Here is a 20,226-nt window from a genome sequence, read left to right as displayed (position 1 = left end):
TCAATTGGCCTGATTGGCCAGGGTTTTGGCCAATGCTAATGAGATCTCATTGGGTTGGGTTTTTCCCTAGATTTGGGGTTTTCCCGGATAAACTTGTGCATTTATGTGTTTATGATTGTTTTTGGTTATTTTGTGTCTTGTTACTCTCAGTATATCTCCGTAATCAATTTATGTTATGCAGTAAATTTCTTAACACTACGGGCTAGGGAGAGCCACGTGCTCCAAGTCCTCAGTGAGCAGAAAATAAATATGGATCACCTAAGCTTGCAGTGCGATGAATTGGTGTCGCAAAAGCAACAGTAGGTACAGGTGATAGACGACACTTGCCAAAGCATCCCGGAGCTGGCCATCTCAGCAAACATACCATCGAAGGCGTGGATCCTTAGGTTAGCAACAGGGGTCGACGAGGCCAGGGAGGAAATGACAAAGGTTTAGTTGGAGTTGAATCTTCAGATTGCCGAGCTGCGGTTAAAGGTGCAGCCATCCACTCCCCAAGAAGTTAGAGAACAGTAAGCTAATGCTATCAGAGCGGGGTTGGAGGAAATTGTAGGTGCAGTGCAAGACTGCACCAGCATGTTGGAAGAATCACTTGAGGTCCTCTCAAATTTGTAGGAGGACACCAACATCTAGCGCTTAGAGACTGTTTTCGAGAAAACTAGTGTCTTTTCGATCTGCTAGTCCCACTAGGATTGGTAGCTATTCTAGAAACAAACAATCAAAGTAATTTGTGATTTCCATTATGTATGATAGATAGAGAGAAGCAAAGGGACCAACCTAGATCTTCCGCATGACTCCTTTCTTGATTGCTCTCTCCCTTGATAGAGCTTGCGCCTCTTCTCCTACTTATCCCGCTCAATGAATACCTATAGAGACAAAGTAACAAAACACCATCAAAGCATCTCGATCTATTATATCATAAACAATGCAGAATCATAAATACATTGAACATATAATGGTATTCACAAATAACAACATTCACAAATACACGATTATATGGAGGAAAACTCAAAAAACTTTATTAATAATAGAAGGGAGAATTACAACCCAGCTATCTGATCCAGTATCATCCTCCCAGCATCAAAGCCCTCTTCATCTCATGAAGAGTAAGATCACCCAACAATACAATGCCTTTTCTCAAAGACAAACTATCAAAACTTCCTTACAAATTACCAAATTCCAGCCCCTAGATCACTCAGATGAGGGATCCTTTTATAGATGTCTGCAAGGGTGTGAGTTGTCTCTGGGTTTTTGATTAGTGTCATTCCAATTGTTGTTCTTGGTTCCACTTGGAGATTTTTTGGATCTCTTACTCATCCTTGGGCGAATTCAGAGAGGCAAGTTTCATAAGAGAAGTTTCTGGAATATTCCATGAGCATCTACTTAGCAAATTGTCTCGGAAATTTGTCCATCCTCACTCATCACACCCTACAGAAGGCCTCTTCAGTATGCATCACACATGGCTAGGGTAGAAGTTAGTATGCATTGCACCCTGACTGTGGAGCTGTCAGTATGGTCCAGTTTTGGCTAGTTCTGAGTGGTTTTTCAGGTGGATCTTTTGGGGAATGATGTAATCAATTGACCATGATCCTTTAGGGTATGAAACAACAATTTTTGGGGTTAAAGAGCCCTTGGTTTATCGACATATAAGATTGGGGTTGCAGTGCCAAAATATGTCTATAACATAGACAGAGGCGTGAGAACGCCAATAGAAGTATGATAGTGTATGAGGAACTGTGCAGACGGTGTTCCTCACTCAGAGGCTTGCACGGATGCAGTAGGCTAAAGCAGTGAAGGAGTAGGTGGATGCGGCACACATAAGGGAGTAGTCCTGAAGGCATGTGTTCAGCCTTGGATTGACGAGGCCTTCACCATCATGACAGAAATCAAAGGCAAGCTCACACACATGCAGGGGATGCACACATTGATGTAGAGAAGCACTCCCGACACAGAAGTCTCGGAACAACGTATGCAGCAGATCCAACAAGCAGCAACTCAGTGCATTGCTGACCTCTGCGCAGTTCGAGAATAGTTGGAGGGACTCTGCACAAAGATCATTGCACCGAAAAAGTGACTCGAGGGTGAGTCACGATGTTTGTGTTGGGGGCCTGTTGGGCATGGAATCCCCCAAGGCATGTTTTGGGGCTCAAAGCCCAAGTTTTGACCGAATCTTGTTGTAAAGCTCCACGAATTGTGGGCGCGGAGTGTGAAAGTATGATAGAGTCATAGGGTTTTCCGCCCTAGTTTTATAATGTAATGTTGGCTGGATAGACCTAACCATGGTTCGCAGACCATGGGATTGTATAAATAGAGCGAGGCTCCAAGTGTAAAGGAGGGAGAGACAATAGGGAATAAAGAAGAATAAAGCATGAGAAGTCTAAGTGATTGAGTTGGAGTGTGAAGTGTGTCTTTGGGTGATAGAGTAGGAGAAGGCTCTAGCTAAGTGCACAGAGGCATAGTAGTCCCCAGCTGAGTGTGCAGGCCTGTTATAGCTCCAAATCTCACTCTTATGGTTTGTGATGCTACACTCATGGCCTAGGGAAACCCCTCCTTCCAGACCTGGTCCAAAAATTTTAAAAACAGTGTTTTATCCCTTATACGTGACATTGCCCTAAGTTAAACGCGTGTATATGCAGGTAGGCATATACCCAATCCGCGTATATGTATTAAAACACTTTAAAAAATATAAAACTCCTTAATTTCTGGGGAAGATCGTGGGTTTTACCTACTGATCACCTATTAGTGCCCGTGTCCCAACTGTTCCCAACCAACTCCCAACTAAAAAACTACTTTGGGAGAAGTATAAAAAGCTTCAATGGGAAGGCCTAAGGGAGGACAGAAGAGAGAGAAAGGTTATTATGTTGAGATTTCCGTGACCAGGTCTGAAGATCCTTGTGCCTCCTATACTTCCCCCATTTGTACAGGAAACCCTTGTTTCCTTGTGTGTTGATGTCCATCCACTACTTGTGATATCATGGAGTAAGTCATGGAATGAGTTTGTTAAAGGCTTGAGGCTGGATGAATCCAGAAGAAGGCTTTGCTTGGAGCCTGCGAAAGGATGACTCAAGTGAAATTATTCCTTTTTTGTACTTTATTTGTCTATAATAAAAGAAACACATGTCTTGGTTCCTGATATAAATCTTCTTCATTTTTATGATATTCATGTTAGAATTCATATGTGAATGGTTGTTTAAATTTAATAACTAACTACCTTTCTTTATAATATGAAGATGGTTGCTTTATAAGGTTTAGTCCATATACTGTTGTACTCTCCGGAATTGGTTGTTTTGCAGGTCAAAGGAGAAAAAGGAACTCCAAGAAGGGTTTGGACCCTAAAGTACCTTCTCAAACGTAGGACCTCAGGTGCGCCCCTTATCATAGAATTTTCTTATAATAGCATAATGGCTATGTGAACATGTGTTTCTTTGTATAGACAACTTTCAGTCTGCTAGGGTTTCAACCCAAAAGCCCTTGGGAACATTTCCCTTAATAGAATTGGTGACTCCACTGGGGACAACACTATTGTTGTTCCTAGTTTGGGTGTTTTCAAGCCAATTAGGGCTCAGCTGCCTGTTTGCTTGCTGTTGCTGTGTGGTCTGTTCTTGAATTCTAAGTTTTGCCAATTTCTTCAGACTGTTTTTTTTTCTTGAATCTTTTATATACACCGTTTTTCTTGCTTACAAAGGCGTATATACAGATGTTTCCTTAAGTGAACCCGCGTATACGCAGGTTTCCTTACGCACAGTCACGTATACACGCAATCTGTACATCAGTACAGTCGCGTATATCTTGCAATTTTCAAGATTTTTAAATCTTTTTGTCTCTGAAGGTCTGTCTGATGGTTTGATTCAGTCTTAAACAATCACTTTCCAGTATCAGTTGTTAGTTTTACAGCAAGCATCTTGTTCCAAATTCTCTCTGATTGTAAGAAGTGTTGGTCTTGTTTTTGTTGTTGCAAGCGTCATCGTTTTTGCTTAAGCACACAAGATTTCTTGCTGGGAATCTTGGCTGCTCTGATTCATCAAGGCGGTAAGATTGATCTCAATCTTTGTGTTAAATCTTGTTTTTGGTGACTTTTTGTTTGCTTGACAAAACCGCTTTTTGTGACCATCCACTTTTTGTTTCATGAAAGTTGTTGATTGACGCTTTCTTGAAAATTTGTCTTTTTGATATTTTTGGTATTTTTTGCCAAAGCTTTCATTGCTGCTTTTGATTATTAAGAGAATATTTAAACACATTTCTTTTTGTTGATTTTTCATCCATTGTGTGGTGTCAACTTGCAAAAGTGTTTGTTGCCTATTCTTCAATCACAAAGTTTCAGTCTTGTTGAGAGCATTTTTGAAAAGACATCTTTGTTGTTGCTTTTGAAGAAAACTTTTTGAAAAACTTGGGTTTGCTTTCTTAAATGTTGTTTTGATTTGGTTTCCTTTTAGTCAATGAAAGTGCATTTTTGTTTGTCTTGAAACTTGTTTTTAGTGTTTAGACGAAATGAATGGTAGCATCTCATATTCCATCTAAACATTTTAAGTGGAAAAATAAAAATTGATAAGCAAGCAACTTTCATTTCTTGATTTTAGAGTAGTTTTGAGTCTTGCATCAGCATATACTTGTTGCATTAGGATAGATTTGCATATCTTTTTAGGCATCCATAGCTTTCTTAACTTTTGTGAGTGTGAAGCGTGAATTAAAGAAAGGAAAAGAAAATTTGTTTTATTAGAATTTTTTCTAAACCCTGTAGAAATTTCTTTTCATCGAAAAACGAAAACAAGTGCATTTGCATGTAGTTTGGTTTTATTAATTTCTTTTGCGTCAAAACACCACTAGTTTCACTTCTGTTTATCCCGTGACTTAAAGAACAACCTATTTTAAAATCAAGCGCTAATTAAAATTCACTAAAACTTTTTTTTTATCAAGTTAGATACACCAACAAGTTTTAGGATTTTAGGGCATTGGATTAGGCGAGTGGAAAGTTAACTCTCCAAGGCCATTTAAACTGTCAAACATAGGAGTCTGAAGAGTGAGTGAAAATCCAATAGTGTTAGGAAGACCAAGAAAGCTTCGGATCTGGGAGTTAAGCACGAGGGTCTGTGATGACAGGGAAGAGAGATACCCCCTCTCCTACTTGTCCGAACTTACCTCACGACTGTTCCGCCTATCTTCTACGACGAGTTGGTATCCATAGTTGCTACTCCTAGGGATATACACAAGTGGCTGCGGAGGGGAATCCCGTGGCACCTGAGGTTGACGTTGCATCACTCTTAACGGTACTACTGGAGGGCACCCTTGCGAAGCTTGGGGGCTTGCACCGGCGTAGGCTATTGTTAGGAGGTCAGCGTAACTTCCTCTATTACCTTTGCTGATAGGACTGGGCCCTCATCATCCCAGACTATCTTCGAAAGGACCCTTAATTCACTTTCTTGCATTTTGGTGTCCGGTCCTAATCACCTGGAGCGGAAATACTTGGAAGTTGTTTGACTGCTGATATCTTTAGGGACTTTATAGTGTGTGCTCTGTGCTCTTAGTTTGCCTAGCTTTCAATTTTTGAGTCTTTAGTTATATCTTAACAAAAAATTCAAAGTGGCTGACCGATCACCTAGACGGTCTCGAAGACTTCGTGGTCTTTCACCACCAAGTTTAGAGCCTTCTCCTAGAAGGTGCAAAGGTAATATTGCTGGTGGGTTTCGTCCCATGGAAGTTGATGCATCGGGGATTGATCCTCCTCTCGGGGGCATTAGTGTTCAAGCAAGGCCTGGCACTTCCGCAGAACAAGAGAGGAACACTCCAGTTCTTTCTCGAGTTCTCTTTCAAACAGAGAATAACATAGAGGTAGAAGAACTCTCAGAGTCGTTAGCGGCTCTGAATTCTCCCCTACCATCTAGCCATCCGGAAGTATTACAATACGTTGGGACTCCGACGCATAGACCGTCAAGTCCAGGTCACATTACGCGCTTACCGTCGATGACCACTACTGGAAGCATGGCTTCTACTACAAGTGCTACAACTATGCAGACTCCAACATCGGTACAAGGGGGAGGAACGATTTCCATCTCCTCTGCTTCTTTGTTTGGATCTTTTGCTAGCACATCTTTAGTTGGGTCTACCTCCATTCCGTCCATGAGTGGAAATTCCCAAACCAATGCTTTTAGTTCTGGATTCTTCCCATTTGGCACCCATTCATAGGGTATTCCATCAGTTCCGTTTAGTGCCGCCATGTCCATGATGGGTGGATCGGCTTCATTCTAGGGTTTTCCTTTCGGAAGTGGTCATATACCACATTCCAACCTGACAATAGGATCCATGACTTTTTCTTCTATAGGACAAAGCAGCAATCCTTTCCAAGGTTGGACTAACCCTGGGGTTAGTGGCACGGGAACTGGGAATCCATTTTTTGGCCAACAAGGGAATAGGCTGTACTCCACAGTTAGTTCGTTTCAAAGTATTCCTCCCTTAGCTTCGGCTTGGAATCCATATCAGGGGTTATCAACTCCTTATAATCCTTTAGGAGGAAACTTTGCTGGTTATGGAGGCTTTGCGGCCAGAGTTGGTGAAACTCTGAATTTCGCTAGATCACAAGGCTTGCCTTTTGGTTCAGCTGGTTCTGCTGGTTACTTCGGGCAGCCTAGTGCCTTCCAAAATCTAGGCCAATCTTTTTAGAACTTTGGGAGCTCCGCCCAGTCTGGGTGGAATCCCCAAGGTCCTCCTAGGCTTCCATTTCTAGCAACTTTGAACTTGCCAGATCTCACTAAGTTAACAAACAATCCAATCAAATAAAATCTGGCCTGGCCTTCGGTCCCAACCAAACTCCCTTCAGACATTCCAAAATTTGAAGGGAAGAGCAGTGAAGACCCAGGCAACCATGTAACCAAATTCCATTTGTGGTGCTCATCGAACTCCCTTATTGATGACTCGATTAGGTTGAGACTTTTTCAACGCACCTTGACTGGTAATGCGGCCAAATGGTATATAGAGTTGTCAGGGGGCAGCTTTACATCTTTCACTGACTTAGCTAATATTTTCTTAAATCATTTCCAGTTGCCTATCTGTTATGATGCCGGAACTGAACTTCTGGCCACTTTTTGTCAGGATAAGGCAACCCACATTTTTGACCATATTTAGGAATGGAGATAGAGAAAGAGGCTCATTAAAGCCAAAATCCTTCCGAAGTACTGTCTCGAATGGTTTTTGAAATCTTTACAACCCGATATCTCTAAGGATGTCTCCATGTCTGGAGTCTATTATGAGGAGCAAGCCATTTTTAGGGCCCAACAATTAGAATTGATCTACTCTTAGTTTGGGATCCTACAAAAATACTTGCCAGATGCTCCTGGGTCTAAGGTTGAGATAGCCAAGTCGAAGCCAGTGCCCATGTGAATGGTTTGTTGGGTCGGTAGACACAAATCCGGTGAACTTGTTGAACCAATTGCAACAGTTTTCTTTACAAACTGCTTCTAACAACCAAGTCACATCGTCTAACCCTCCGGCTTCCCAAACCTCTTCGATTAATGTCGTCCAATCTGATAACCCCAAAGGAAATCAAAATTCCAATGGGAAAAAGAAAGGACGAGGTAAGAAAAAGAACCAAGATGGGAAGGCTGACGCAAATAAATCCGGCAATAATGCTAGTGGTGGTAGAAATGAGTCTAGAAAGAAAGTCAAGTTTCCATGCAAGTTGTGCAGTGGAGACCATTTAACTCACCTCTGCCCCAAGATTGAAGATGCTCAGCGCTTGTTAGGGCAGCAAGGGACTTCTAGTTCTCAGGCTGTGTTAACCAACCCTTTTCCCCAAGGGCAACAACTTCTTGCTGGCGCGAGTTCAAACCCTGGAACCTCCACAGGGGGCAACCAGGAAGGGGAAAAATCATCAAATGTTTTCATCATGGGTCCTAACATCCATGTCACTACTCGGTTACATGATTATGGTGAAGCTGAAACTTCCAAGGACAAGACTGCTCCTGGCAATACCGACCTTCATATTGAGCGACCCCCTGTCGAGACTATACCATGGATACCGAAAGGTTCCGCTAAACGCGCGACTATTAATCTTAATGCTAGGGCCACCCAGAATTACTCCATTTTTGAGGATCTGGCTCAGAGTTCGTGTGCCATGTCCGCTTTAGAGGTTCTCCAATCATGTCTGGCTCAACGAAGTGCTTTACTTTCCGCGATTGGGGCAGTCGATCCAACTAACTCTTTAGTGCTCACTTTAGACATGTTAAATGTCAAAAAGTGACTCCCTCATGATATGGATTTCTAAATAAAGTCTACATACCAGAAAATTAATATTTTTCATACCGTTATTGATGAAGGAGCTTCCACATGCGTCATGTCGATGTCATGCTGGAAGGCTATTGGATCGCCTTCAGCTGTTCCTTCACCTACCATCTTGACTGCATTTGATGGTCATTCTCATAAGCCACATGGGATTATCCCGGCCTTTCCTATATGTGTTGGGGGGAAGGTCGCCAATATTGAAGTAGAAGTCATAGATGCTAACCTAGACTACAATCTCCTCTTAGGAAGGAATTGGGTATATGAAATGGACGTCATTGTTTCAACTCTGTTTCGTGTCATTTGCTTTCCTCATGAGGGGAAAATCGTTAAGGTTGATCAATTGGATTATTGTCTAGTCGATCCTCAAGCAATCTCTGACTCTACTATTCCCTTAGTGGATAACCCTCGTCCGCCTACTGAGAATTTAGGAGTGGGGATGTATTCCTCATTGATGGGTACCTTTGATCTTCCCTCTCCTATCGCTAGAATCAATGTTGTTTCATCATCTAAGGAGTCTCCTCGAGAAGAGTTCTTCCGAACTCATTATTTTTCAGACCCTTGGACCTTGCCTTCACCTACGACCACATTAGTTGAAGGACAAGTAAATGGAATGGCATTCCCTATATCTGCAGCTGAGCTTAGATATCAGTCTATCATCAACTCTACAGATGACCACTCTACTCCTTTTTCAGAAGAGGAGTTAGATGGTGATGTGGCCCCAGCCTGGAGCCTTGATTCTACCTCTACCTTGGACTGCTTAGATTCGGTTTTACCTTCTGAAGAAGCAATCCTCGAAGCAATGATGGGTATAGATCGACCTTGGGAAGACTTACACCATCGTTCATACTTTCTTCCTCCATTGCAGGAAGTAGAATCTAGATTCTTCGAGCTCTTTACTAGTGATGTTTGTACGGTGTCAAATCCTTTGGCTCCAGCACACGTTCGTGCCGAAGGTAATATGTCGGTGATTTCAAAAACGATACCTATAAACATCTCTAGGGACCCTAACGTGATCGAGAACCTCTTCATCGGAATCGAATGTTCCCCTGAAGAGATTCAAATTTACACCGACCTTTTTAAGGAATTTCGAGATGTATTTGCTTGGTCTTATGAAGAAATGCCTGGCATTGACCCATCTATAGTTCAACATGAGATCAAGACGTATGAAAACGCCAAACCGGTTCATCAAAGGCTTTGGCCGGTTAATCCTAGGAAAGCAGCAGCTATCAAAGCTGAAGTTGAGAAGCTGCTAAAGGCGGGTTTCATATACCCTATTCCTCTTACTGATTGGGTTTCTAATCCAGTCCCTGTGGATAAAAAGCAAGGAACAATCCGAGTATGCATCGATTTTAGGGACCTAAACAAGGCTTGTCCGAAAGATAATTACCCCACGCCATTCATTGATCAAATTATCGATGAGTGTGCGGGTAATGAGATTTTTTCTTCATGGATGGTTTTTCTGGTTATAATCAAATTTCTATCTGTCCTGAAGATCAACATAAGACAGCCTTTATATGTCCCTAGGGTACCTTTGCATATAGAAATATGCCTTTTGGTCTTAAAAATGTTGGAGCCACTTTTCAGCAGGCCATGTCATATGCTTTCCACGACATCAAACATATCATCGAAGCATACTTGGACGATCTCGCTGCTCATTCTTGAAAGAGAACTGATCACCCTAGTCATCTTCAAATGGTTTTCGAGCGATGTCGTTTTTATAAAATCCGGTTGAATCCCAACAAGTGCGTTTTCGCGGTTACGTCCGGTCAGTTGTTAGGGTTCATTGTGTCAAATGAAGGGATTCGGGTTGATCCCTTCAAGGTTGAGGCAATAGTTCAGTTGCCTCCCTTGTCCTCAATTCGACAACTTCAAAGTCTTCAAGGGAAGGCTAATTTCTTAAGACGGTTTATAGCAAACTATGCCGAGATCACTAAAGGGTTCATGCATTTGCTACGGAAAGGAGTTCCATTTGTGTGGGACGACTTTGCGCAGCAATCATTCGATGCTTTGAAAAAGGCACTAGTCTCTGCCCCGCTTTTGAGTCCACCGGATTATGGTAGGGACTTCCTTTTATATCTCGCTGTAGCAGAATCAACCATTGGTATGGTTCTCGTTCAGGAGGACGATGCTCTCACCGAGCATGTGATTTATTATTTGAGCCGAGGCTTAATAGGTCCTAAACTTCGCTATTCTTCAGTTGAGAAGTTGGCTTTGGCAGCTGTCCATGCTGTCCAACGGCTCTGTCATTATATCCTACTACACAAATTTTTTTTATTAGCGGTGGTCAATCCATTTCAATTTATCGTCAGTAGGTGAGTGATTGGGGGCAAATATAATCGATGGATAGTCATTTTGCAAGAATTTGATCTCGAGTTCTTATCTGCCAAGTCTAAGAAATCCATGGTTTTTGCTGAGCTAATTTCTGAGATGACTTGTGGAGAGGATACTGTTTATGAGGAAATTTTTCCCAACGAACATTTATTCCTCATCTCTTCACTCGACTCTTGGTATGGAGATATCATTGTCTATCTCCAGACTTCGAAGTTTCCCTCTACTTTCTCCAAGGATGAACGTCGAAAATTACATCACCTGGCTAAAAATTATGTTATCATTGGTGACACATTATACCGTCGAGGGGTTGATTCAATCCTTCAACACTGTTTATCCTTAGAGGAAGTAGAGTCAGTGCTAAATGACTACCACAGTGGAGCTTGTAGTGGTCATCTATCAGGGCTTGCTATAGCCCAGCGCATCTTGCGTGCCGACTACTTTTGGCCTTCACTCTTTAAAGACTATGTTGAAGCAGTCAAACGCTGTCACCCCTATCAAATTTATACTCAGACGATGCGTGCACATCCAGCTCCTCTTTTTCTGGTTGTCACCGTCAGTCCCTTTACTAAGTGCGGTATTGATTTTACAGCTTGTAATCCGCCTTCAACGGCGAATCATAGGTACATTATCGTGGCTATAGAATACTTTACGAAGTGGACCGAGGCCATGCCCACTTATAAAGATGATAGTGACACAGCAGCATTGTTCCTTTTTAATCAGATTATCTCAAGATTCGGTATCCCGAGAGAGATTGTCACTGATCATGGCAGTCATTTCTAGAATCAACTGATGTCTGAATTTGCTCTCAAATTGGGTTTCCGGCAGGAGCATTCGTCTCCTTATTATCCTCAGGCCAATGGACAGGTCGAGGCAGTCAATAAAACTATGAAGACGATCCTCCAATCGACAATCGACAAAAATCAGTCCAATTGACATCTTATGTTGTATCCGGCTCTTTGGGCATACCGGACCTCCGTAAAGACTGCTACTGGTTTTACACCTTTTTAGTTGGTTTATGGGATGGAATCTATCTTTCCGGTTGAATGTGAAATTCCATCTCTTAAGTTAGTTGTTGAGCTCCTTCCAGAGACTTCGAGTCTCGAAGATCGCCTCCTTCACTTGGAACATCTCGATGAGCAGCGTCGAGATGCCGCCATGATGAATGAGGCTCATAAGAAAAGGGTTAAAATGCAGTATGATAAAGCTGTCCGTCCTCGAGTCTTTTCTGAAGGTGACCTTGTCTTGGTCTATGACCAAGATAAAGGCACCTTGGGGGCAGGCAAGTTTAAGCCTATGTGGTACGGTCCTTTCATTATTAAACGCGTTTTAGAAAAAGGGTCATATGAGTTAATCGATTTTGAGGGAAACAAGCTGGCGGAGCCCCAAAATGGGCTCTACCTAAAGAAGTACTTTGCTTAAGTAGGAGTTAGGCAATGGCTTCTTTGTACATTATGTATATTTGTACATATATCATCAAGAGTTTTTTGATATCAACACTTTTTGGTTTGCTGTGACAGGTGTTGATGGATGACTTGGTCCATTTTGGGTTCGCCGATGGTGTTAGTCGGCACACTCAAAATCTTGCTTCCACAGCTTGGGTACTCTATTATCCAACTGGTTAGTTGATGGTATCAAGGGGAGTATGCATTGGTCCTGCTTCAAACAATATGGCTGAGTATACTGCCGTTATTAATTTACTATCCGAGGCAATTTCTCACGAGATCGACTCGTTGGTAGTTTATCTTGATTCTCAATTGATAGTGTCACAATTAAACAACATTTATCGGGTAAGGGATCCATGTTTATATCGCCAATATTTAAGGGTGTGGTTGTTGCAAATATCATTTACTTATATTAATTATTTGCACATTCCAAGATCTCATAATTGGTTAGCTGATTCTATCGCTAATCAAGCATTAGACTGGCACATCAATCATTCATCACAATAAAATCAAGCATCAAAAAGTTGAACTGTATATCTATATATATATATATATATATATATATAGATAGAGATATATATATATATATATATATATATATATATATATATATATATATATTATAAAGCATCTCGAGTGTACATATTTTTGTCCAAAAATATACAAAATTGGGACTCAAATGCCCATAATCATGTCCGGCATATCTAATGCCCCGGCTCAGGATGAGCGGCTAAGTAGGTAACTATCGCATTGGCCATAGGCTGAAAAGTGCGAACCCAGTCACGTGACATGTGAACCACATGACGCTGCATATCCTCAGGAAGGTCGTCTACGGCAGCCATCGGTACTCGGTGACTCAGTCTCGCCAAGTGTCACTAGACGTTATGTAGAAGTCGTTCCGTATCAGCAACCGCCTCTTCGGCTCCTCTGCCGCGCCGTCCATGCCGTGGGAACCCATCTGGTTGTACTGACCCGATATCTGGAACATGATCATCATATTAGTCATTTGAATCCCTTCAAAAATATTTTTCAAAATTCATCATTATATTTGAAAAATCCAAAAAAAATCATAAAATCAAAAAATACTTACCAATGTCGCCTCATTCTGAGGTCGGTGGTAATGCTAGATCAGGATCTCCTCGGAAATCCAACCCAACATAGGGGTAATCATCTATGGCGATGATCTGCTGATCCCACCAGGTAAAGAAGTCATCATCAAATGCAGTCCGTGGGACCTCCCCACCCCCTAGACGTTTCATCAGGTCAACCCACCAGCCCATGCGTGGATCTCGTGGGGTGCTGATGGAAACTGCTACCCTAGGGTGGAGTGCTGGGACCCTCTCAAAAAAGAAAGAACACAGAATAGTCCCATATCCAAAGTTTTTGGTCTATCCCCTCTTGATAGAAGTGAGCTGGCTCTTCATGTTGGCTAGAAGAGGAGTACACCAATCAAATACAGTGGTGAGATAGTCAACTGCCACGCTCATGGTTAGCCGTGATGCCTGATGCAGAGAGGCTAATCCATTCACTCGAGCTATGGTGAACAGGATTATCCTCAGTGATAAACTCGCCACATGTGTGATGGAAATCTGACTCCCAACCTTCTTGGGATGTCTCGGGAAATATATCTGTACGTAGTCCTCGATCGAGAGACTGCTCTGTGTCCTGCCCCGGGAATGTACTACCTCTCCCCTTTGGGAAAGGCCCATGATGAAATAGATATCTTCCACTTCTATCCTGAGTGGCATCTGGTCAATCATAAAGGCATCCTCTTGTTGTGGGGAAAAATGCCTATGCAGGACGATCCTATCCACCTAAGGTGTGACAGTGCCTTAGCAACAAACAGAGACAGCTATTCTGGTTTCTTCCTTTATGAAATGGGAAAGAAGAGAGATCAATGGACTTACCGGTGTCTTCCGTTTGTCCCTCGATCTAGATCCTCTTCTCCTTTGGGTGTTCACAGCTACTTACCTCCTCGCTCGTCCAAGAGAACAGCTACTTGATTCCTGCGAGATCACAAGAGAACAACTACTTGCGACAAGAGAACAGCTACTTGAGACAAGAGAAGAACACAACACAAAGGCAGATATTCATATTCATAAATGATTCAGGATTAGAAATAAATCAAATACACTAATGCAATCATACATCAAAGATACATCAATATATAGGAGAAAACCAAGATAGCTTTATTGATAAATAACAAGGTTCAGGAAGAGATACAACCCAGAGGGCTCCAATCCAGCATCTCCTTCCCAGCAGAATGGAATTCCTATCTTCACCTCCCTTCAAAGCATTAAGCACCCAATGATTCCAGTCTCAAACCAACAGCAATTCTTTGCAATAACAAAATTCCAGCCTCCTAGATCTCATGGAGGAGAGATCTATATATAGATATTTTGGAGAGAGGATGAGTCAGCTTGAGGCTGGTATGAATCTGACTAGTGTCCTCTCCCTCTCTTAGTTCTTGAGTCCACTTGGAGGTTCTTTCTTCCACTTGGAGATTTGGAACCTCTTACTCATCACCAGTCGAATTCCCTGATGCAAGTGTCATTTTGGAAGCTTCCTGAGCATTGACACATTGAGAAATGAGCCTGCCACTTGTCCAGTTACGCTCAGCGTAGGTAGCCTTTGTTGCAGTTGAAATTCAATGCAGGTAGACAGTGGAGCAGTTGACATTCAGCGCAGATGCTCAGTGGAGCAGTTGACATGATCCAGAATTGGCTTGTTTTTGAGTGTTTTCAGGTGGAGAACTTCTGTGAATTGCTGTGGTTTGTTGGCCTTGTTCCTCTAGGGGTAGGAACAACATGTTTAGGGACTTTGGATCCCTTAGATTATTGACATTTCATGGTCAGTGATGCAAGGCACAAAAATTCTATAACAGTTGCCCCCTAAAGTATGAGGCCGTTTATCGGGTGAAATTCTTTATCCAGGAGAGTCTGAAGTTCATCCATTTGCTGGGAGGAGACCTGTAATAAGATACAATACAATACATTATGATTCATACTGCTTTCATGATCTAGCTGAGGCGGGCATTCCCATGCTCAGCTTTATAAATTAATTTTTGTACATAGAACAGACGATCGTCTGATGGTAGACTGATAATTTCGGTGAAATTATCATCCTTTGAGTAGGATGATCATCTGCTGCAATGATGTACATGTCAAATGTCTTTATTTTTCCTGAATATATATCGCAGCCTGGATGGATGAAACTAGATCCGGGGTCTTCAAACTCGTTCGATCTTCACTCTAAGTACAAGTCGATCCATGTGAGAATTGCGCTGAAGTCAAACATGGAAAGACATCGCTTGATTACCGGTCAATGATGAAAACAGTTAACAAGCGCGAGAGGAATCACCGATAATGATAATGACCCTCAAGGTACTGCAGTACAATCCACGTGGTGTGAATAAAGGACTTGGCGTCGAACACCACGCAAAATCTTCTGGTCGAAGGTCATTGATGTATACCTGTCGCCGGAAGTGAGAAACTTGCCATTGAGGCATGCAAGCTTCAAAGTACTGAAGGGGTTTCCTAGATCAACTTCTTGGATAATGAGCTGATGTCGACAAGAAGCAATCCGTCAAAGGAGGGCCTTAATGAATCCCACATCAGTGACATGGAACGGAGCTAATGATTTTAATGGAGGTGAAAACGATCTGTGACATATGATTCAGGGTGGCGGTCATGAATGGATGAAGGATAATGTATGGTAGTGGATGGGACCCGGTTGACTCTTTTTGAACGACTTCTCTTGAGCATATGGCGACACTGATGCGATGGATTGGTAGCATTACCCCAATTATGGATGGTGTGGCGAGACCATGGTGATGTGACTGGTGAATGAAACAACCCAACCCGATTGTGGTACGGAGGAAAAGTGTCATGTTCAAGAGTGACTTGCTACCATCAAAGTTTTCTTTAGTTTCTCCCAATTTTTCCCCAGTCATTGCTGACCAGTACCTCTTTATTTTGTCAAGCTTGAGGAGGATAACATATGCTTTTTCTATAACCTGCCCTTCGGGCAAGCCCATCGCTATGTTTTAACGAGCCTAGCGATAGTGAAACTCGTTCTCGTCTAAAGACAAGTTTGTCGCTATTTACTGATTTTAACGAGTCTAATGACAAGGATAACTCGGTCCTTTTCATTTTTAGAGAGTCTGAAAAGGTACATAAAGTTAACTCCAAAATTCCTTTTTCGTCATCTAATCCCTTAAGTCCGAAAAAGTATAAAACAATACAGAAGGGATGAGTTTTTGATCGTTTTAACGAGCCGAATAAAACAAGGGCTCGATCTTTTTGTGCAATAATCCCTCAGGTCCAAAAAGATTAAATATAGAGGAGGGATAGCTCTTCCGGTCGCTTTAACGAGCTGGAAGGCCAAAACTCGGCAATCTTTTCATATTTTACGAGTCAGTTGAAAAGAGCTTAAAGAAGACTCGTCTTTTGAAGAACGAGTGATAAACAGGGTTAGCAGCTGATTCCAGGTACAGGTTGGAATTCTCCAATCACGGCAGTGTCACAAGGATGGCTAGGTGAAATCACTCTTCGCAGCTGTTCCTCAAAATGGGTAAACAATCAGATGGAGGTGAACGATCGGCCAAATGAAAAGTGGAGGTGATGGTGCAAACACGACCAAGGCTTTTATGGCAGATAAGGTTACATACCCAATGGTTTTTTTACCGGATAGTTCATTTTTTAACGAGCTTAAACGCGGATTGAAACACTTGCTCGATCTTATGTTTATTTTTTAACGAGCATGAACTATGCGCTAAAACTGGTCGGATCTTGCGTTTATTTTTTAACGAGCATGAACTGTGTGCTAAAACTGCTCGTATTATCCAGTCATATGATAACAAATGTCTCACGTAAGATTCCATTTTTTATGGAGCTTGCGCCTTACAAAGCTATGCCCCGAATCCTTTCTTTATGCAAGTTCGGAAATGACTAATCCAAAAAAATAGATAAATAACCGCTCTTTGCTTGCACTCCAAAAGGTTTGCATGCCCCCAGGCATAAAATAGAGTTTCAAGGTTACCCCTCAATTTGCAGGAAAAACATTCGTTTAACCGGGAGAGGCCTACCTCTTTCAGGTTACCCAAAGATTGTTCTGTTAATCTTTCAAACTAAACATTTCTTCGGCGACGTCTACCGAAATAGACGAAGGTGAGTGACAACGAGCGCCAAACACATAACTTTGACAAAAGAATCTTATTCTAGAACAACCCCTTTTCCAATCACGGACGGGGTACGGACTAGTCATATTCTCCCGCGGAAACCTACTCTATACCCAAAGTTTTCTCTGCCCGAAGCAGACCAGGATGCATGCCCCCTGGGTTCCAGTCACATCTTTCCGAATCACTCGCGCTCATCGGAAGAAGGACTGGGGGTGGAGACATTTCTTGCGTGAACAGACCATTTAGGGTTGGTATATGACTATTTGCGATGCGTGATCCCGGAAATGAAAGTTGGTCTACGAGCTTGACCATTCTTCCTTCGTGTGGAAAACACATTACTCTAAAGAGTGAGGAGACGATGGCTCCCATGCAATATATATAGTCTCGTCCAAGGAGTAAGTTATAATCCAAGGTCCTTGAACGACCATCACGTTCATTTGAACGGTCTTCCCTTTCAATGTTATGGGCACATTGGGGAGGATCCCTAAAGGTCGACTGGTTCCTTTATCAAAGCCTATAGATTTCTCATTTCAGGCAAAAGCGCTGGCGAACCAAGTGCTTTCCAAGCAATAGAGGAAAGGATACTCACAGATGCCCCTTCATCAATAACTGTGCCAGCCATTACCATTCTGTATATTTGGACGATAATTCTGAATGGTATGCTAGCTGGCAAGCGGGGTCTGCCTAGTTGGTTCCAGTCGAAGGACACAACCAGGTTTCTTGGTGGTGGGACCGAATAGACAGTCGGATATCGCTCTGATGAACTTCCTTCCTGCGATAAAGGAATGGTGGCATTGCCCCTTGATCATCAGAGTCAGTGCTGATGAAGAGAATTTGGACGGTGTCGTCTTTATTCTCCTCTGTGATGGTGTCATTCGAAGATAGAGCCTCTGAAGGAAAATCCGGGTCAACTGCCATTTCAACCTTTAGACTTTCGTCAGGTATGGATTCAGACGGTTCATCTTCAATGACTGGCGCTTCGGCTGACCACTTGAGCGGGTCGTCGGGTTCTCAACTAGCGAAGGACTTGGCAGGAGTTTTTGATATCCAGGAGGAAGTTGCGCTCGTAAAATCGGGCGGTCTTCCAGAACTCTTTTTGCCTCGTCTAAGAAGGGACAACGGTGGATGGCGTGATCGCCTTCACACAGTTTGCAGGGAAATCTAGCGTTCCCTCTTTGTCCTGTGGCTTCACTTCCACTAGTTGATGGTGAGCAGTCAACATGGCTATCAGAGGTCGACGCTACCGAATTGTGCAAACGGGGAGACCAGTCCCTTAGTATCCGAGGGATACAGGGACAATCTCTGTGGAAGTGGTCTCCCTTGCATATGACGCATGGCGATTTAGGCCTTGCCAGTGCTGTGTGTGGATTTTTGTCAGACGACACTTGTTTGCCCCCAGTCACCTTTGGCTCCTTCTTCTTCTTCTCTTTCTTCTTCTTCTCCTTCTTCTCCTTAGGAACCCGGTTTTTTGTTTTACCAGTTCCGTCAAGCGAAGAGGAAGGAGGAGAGGAAGATGAAGTAGAAGGCTGGTGGGAAACTCTGGTCTGGTCTAACTGTTGACTCGACTGTTCAGGAATGGTGGTGTTCTGAACGACATTGGTTGAAAAGAGCCAGACTGGTAGGCCAATTGTCAATCCTGGAAGTGACAAAGTGGCCATGTGGGGCGCACCAACATCTCCCCAAGAGGAGAAGGGACTAGGATTTCCACCAAGGGGAATTCCTTGGTTGGTGTGCTCCATCTTTTCAACCCAAAGATCAACGCGGGAATAAAGGGTGATTGTTCCGTTTAAAATAAATTGTTAACGATGCTTTAGACACAACTTTCTTTTTCAGTTTTAAAGAGTCGAGAAAAAGCTAAAGATGACTCTAGTCTCCTTCGATGTTTTAACGAGCCCGAAGTGACAAATTCTCGGACGGACTTTTTCTGTTATAGAGTCTGAAAAAGGCCAAAATAAACTGCTCTGGAGTTCTAGGCAGAGGGTGTGCCAAACTTTTCGCAAAACCGTAGAATACTTTTTAAGGTACGGGCGGTCGATCTTCGTGAATTTTGTGTTCACTGCATTGCGATCAGTAGGGCGGCCGACACGGCTTCCTAAGGATAAAGATATATGCCTATAGGGGTCTCCCAATATATACGCGACGGTACGTGGGAGCACAATCCGTACTAGCGCTATCGTCCCTCAGGAGGAATCACCCACCTTCCACGAGATCGACAGTCACTAGGCTTAACGACGCCGGAACACGTCTCTAGCCTAGACCTCTATGTTGTGCATTATGTTGCAAAGCGTTGTTAGGTTCATTCAGTTTATTTTAAGTTGATCTTTTTAGAAGTTTGCCTTTCAAGGTTCACCACGAGTATGTATGATACAAATTCCTAAATGCAGTCTAAAGATGATAAGCAAGCTTTATATCTTTTCAACTTTGAAAATCCTAGCTACTAAGGGAAAAGAAAGACACCATCTTTTCTCAAAGAGCAATCATCACACTCTAATGCACTCTTCCTAAATCAAGCATGCAAACTTATCAAAATGCAAATGCACAATGCAGGTGTTTGTTTTCCGCTTTCTTAGTATTGATGCCTACAAAGAAATTTTTTGTACAACTTTGAATTTTCTTTTAAATGACAGATACAAACAAGTTTACTTTTTTCGAAATCAACAAGGGTAGAAGAGATTACAATCACTTTTTGTGACTTTCGAAATGAAAGCTTGTTTCGACACTTAAAAGAGACAAACTCAAACCAATAAGCAAAAGTAAATGTATAATCAACTGTAAACACCAATGAACTCTCTCCTAAGATCACAATCAATCTGATCTGAATCAAGGGCTACAGGGTGATTATTTCACTCATGCAAAGGAAAACTGTAAATGATGTAAAAACACATAAAAACACTCACAGTATTTTGTACAAAAGGAGCGGAATCTGCAAAGAAAAAGGAGTCATCAGACTGGTACCTATGCTGGTTAAAGCTGCAAAAAACAGAGATCAAAACAGGGCAACAAACA

This window comes from Pinus tabuliformis, chromosome 8, assembly GCF_031772625.1.
Source record: "Pinus tabuliformis cultivar Carrire ecotype Pingquan chromosome 8, CPIR1, whole genome shotgun sequence".
NCBI lineage: Eukaryota > Viridiplantae > Streptophyta > Pinopsida > Pinales > Pinaceae > Pinus > Pinus tabuliformis.
This window is presented reverse-complemented; position numbering follows the sequence as displayed.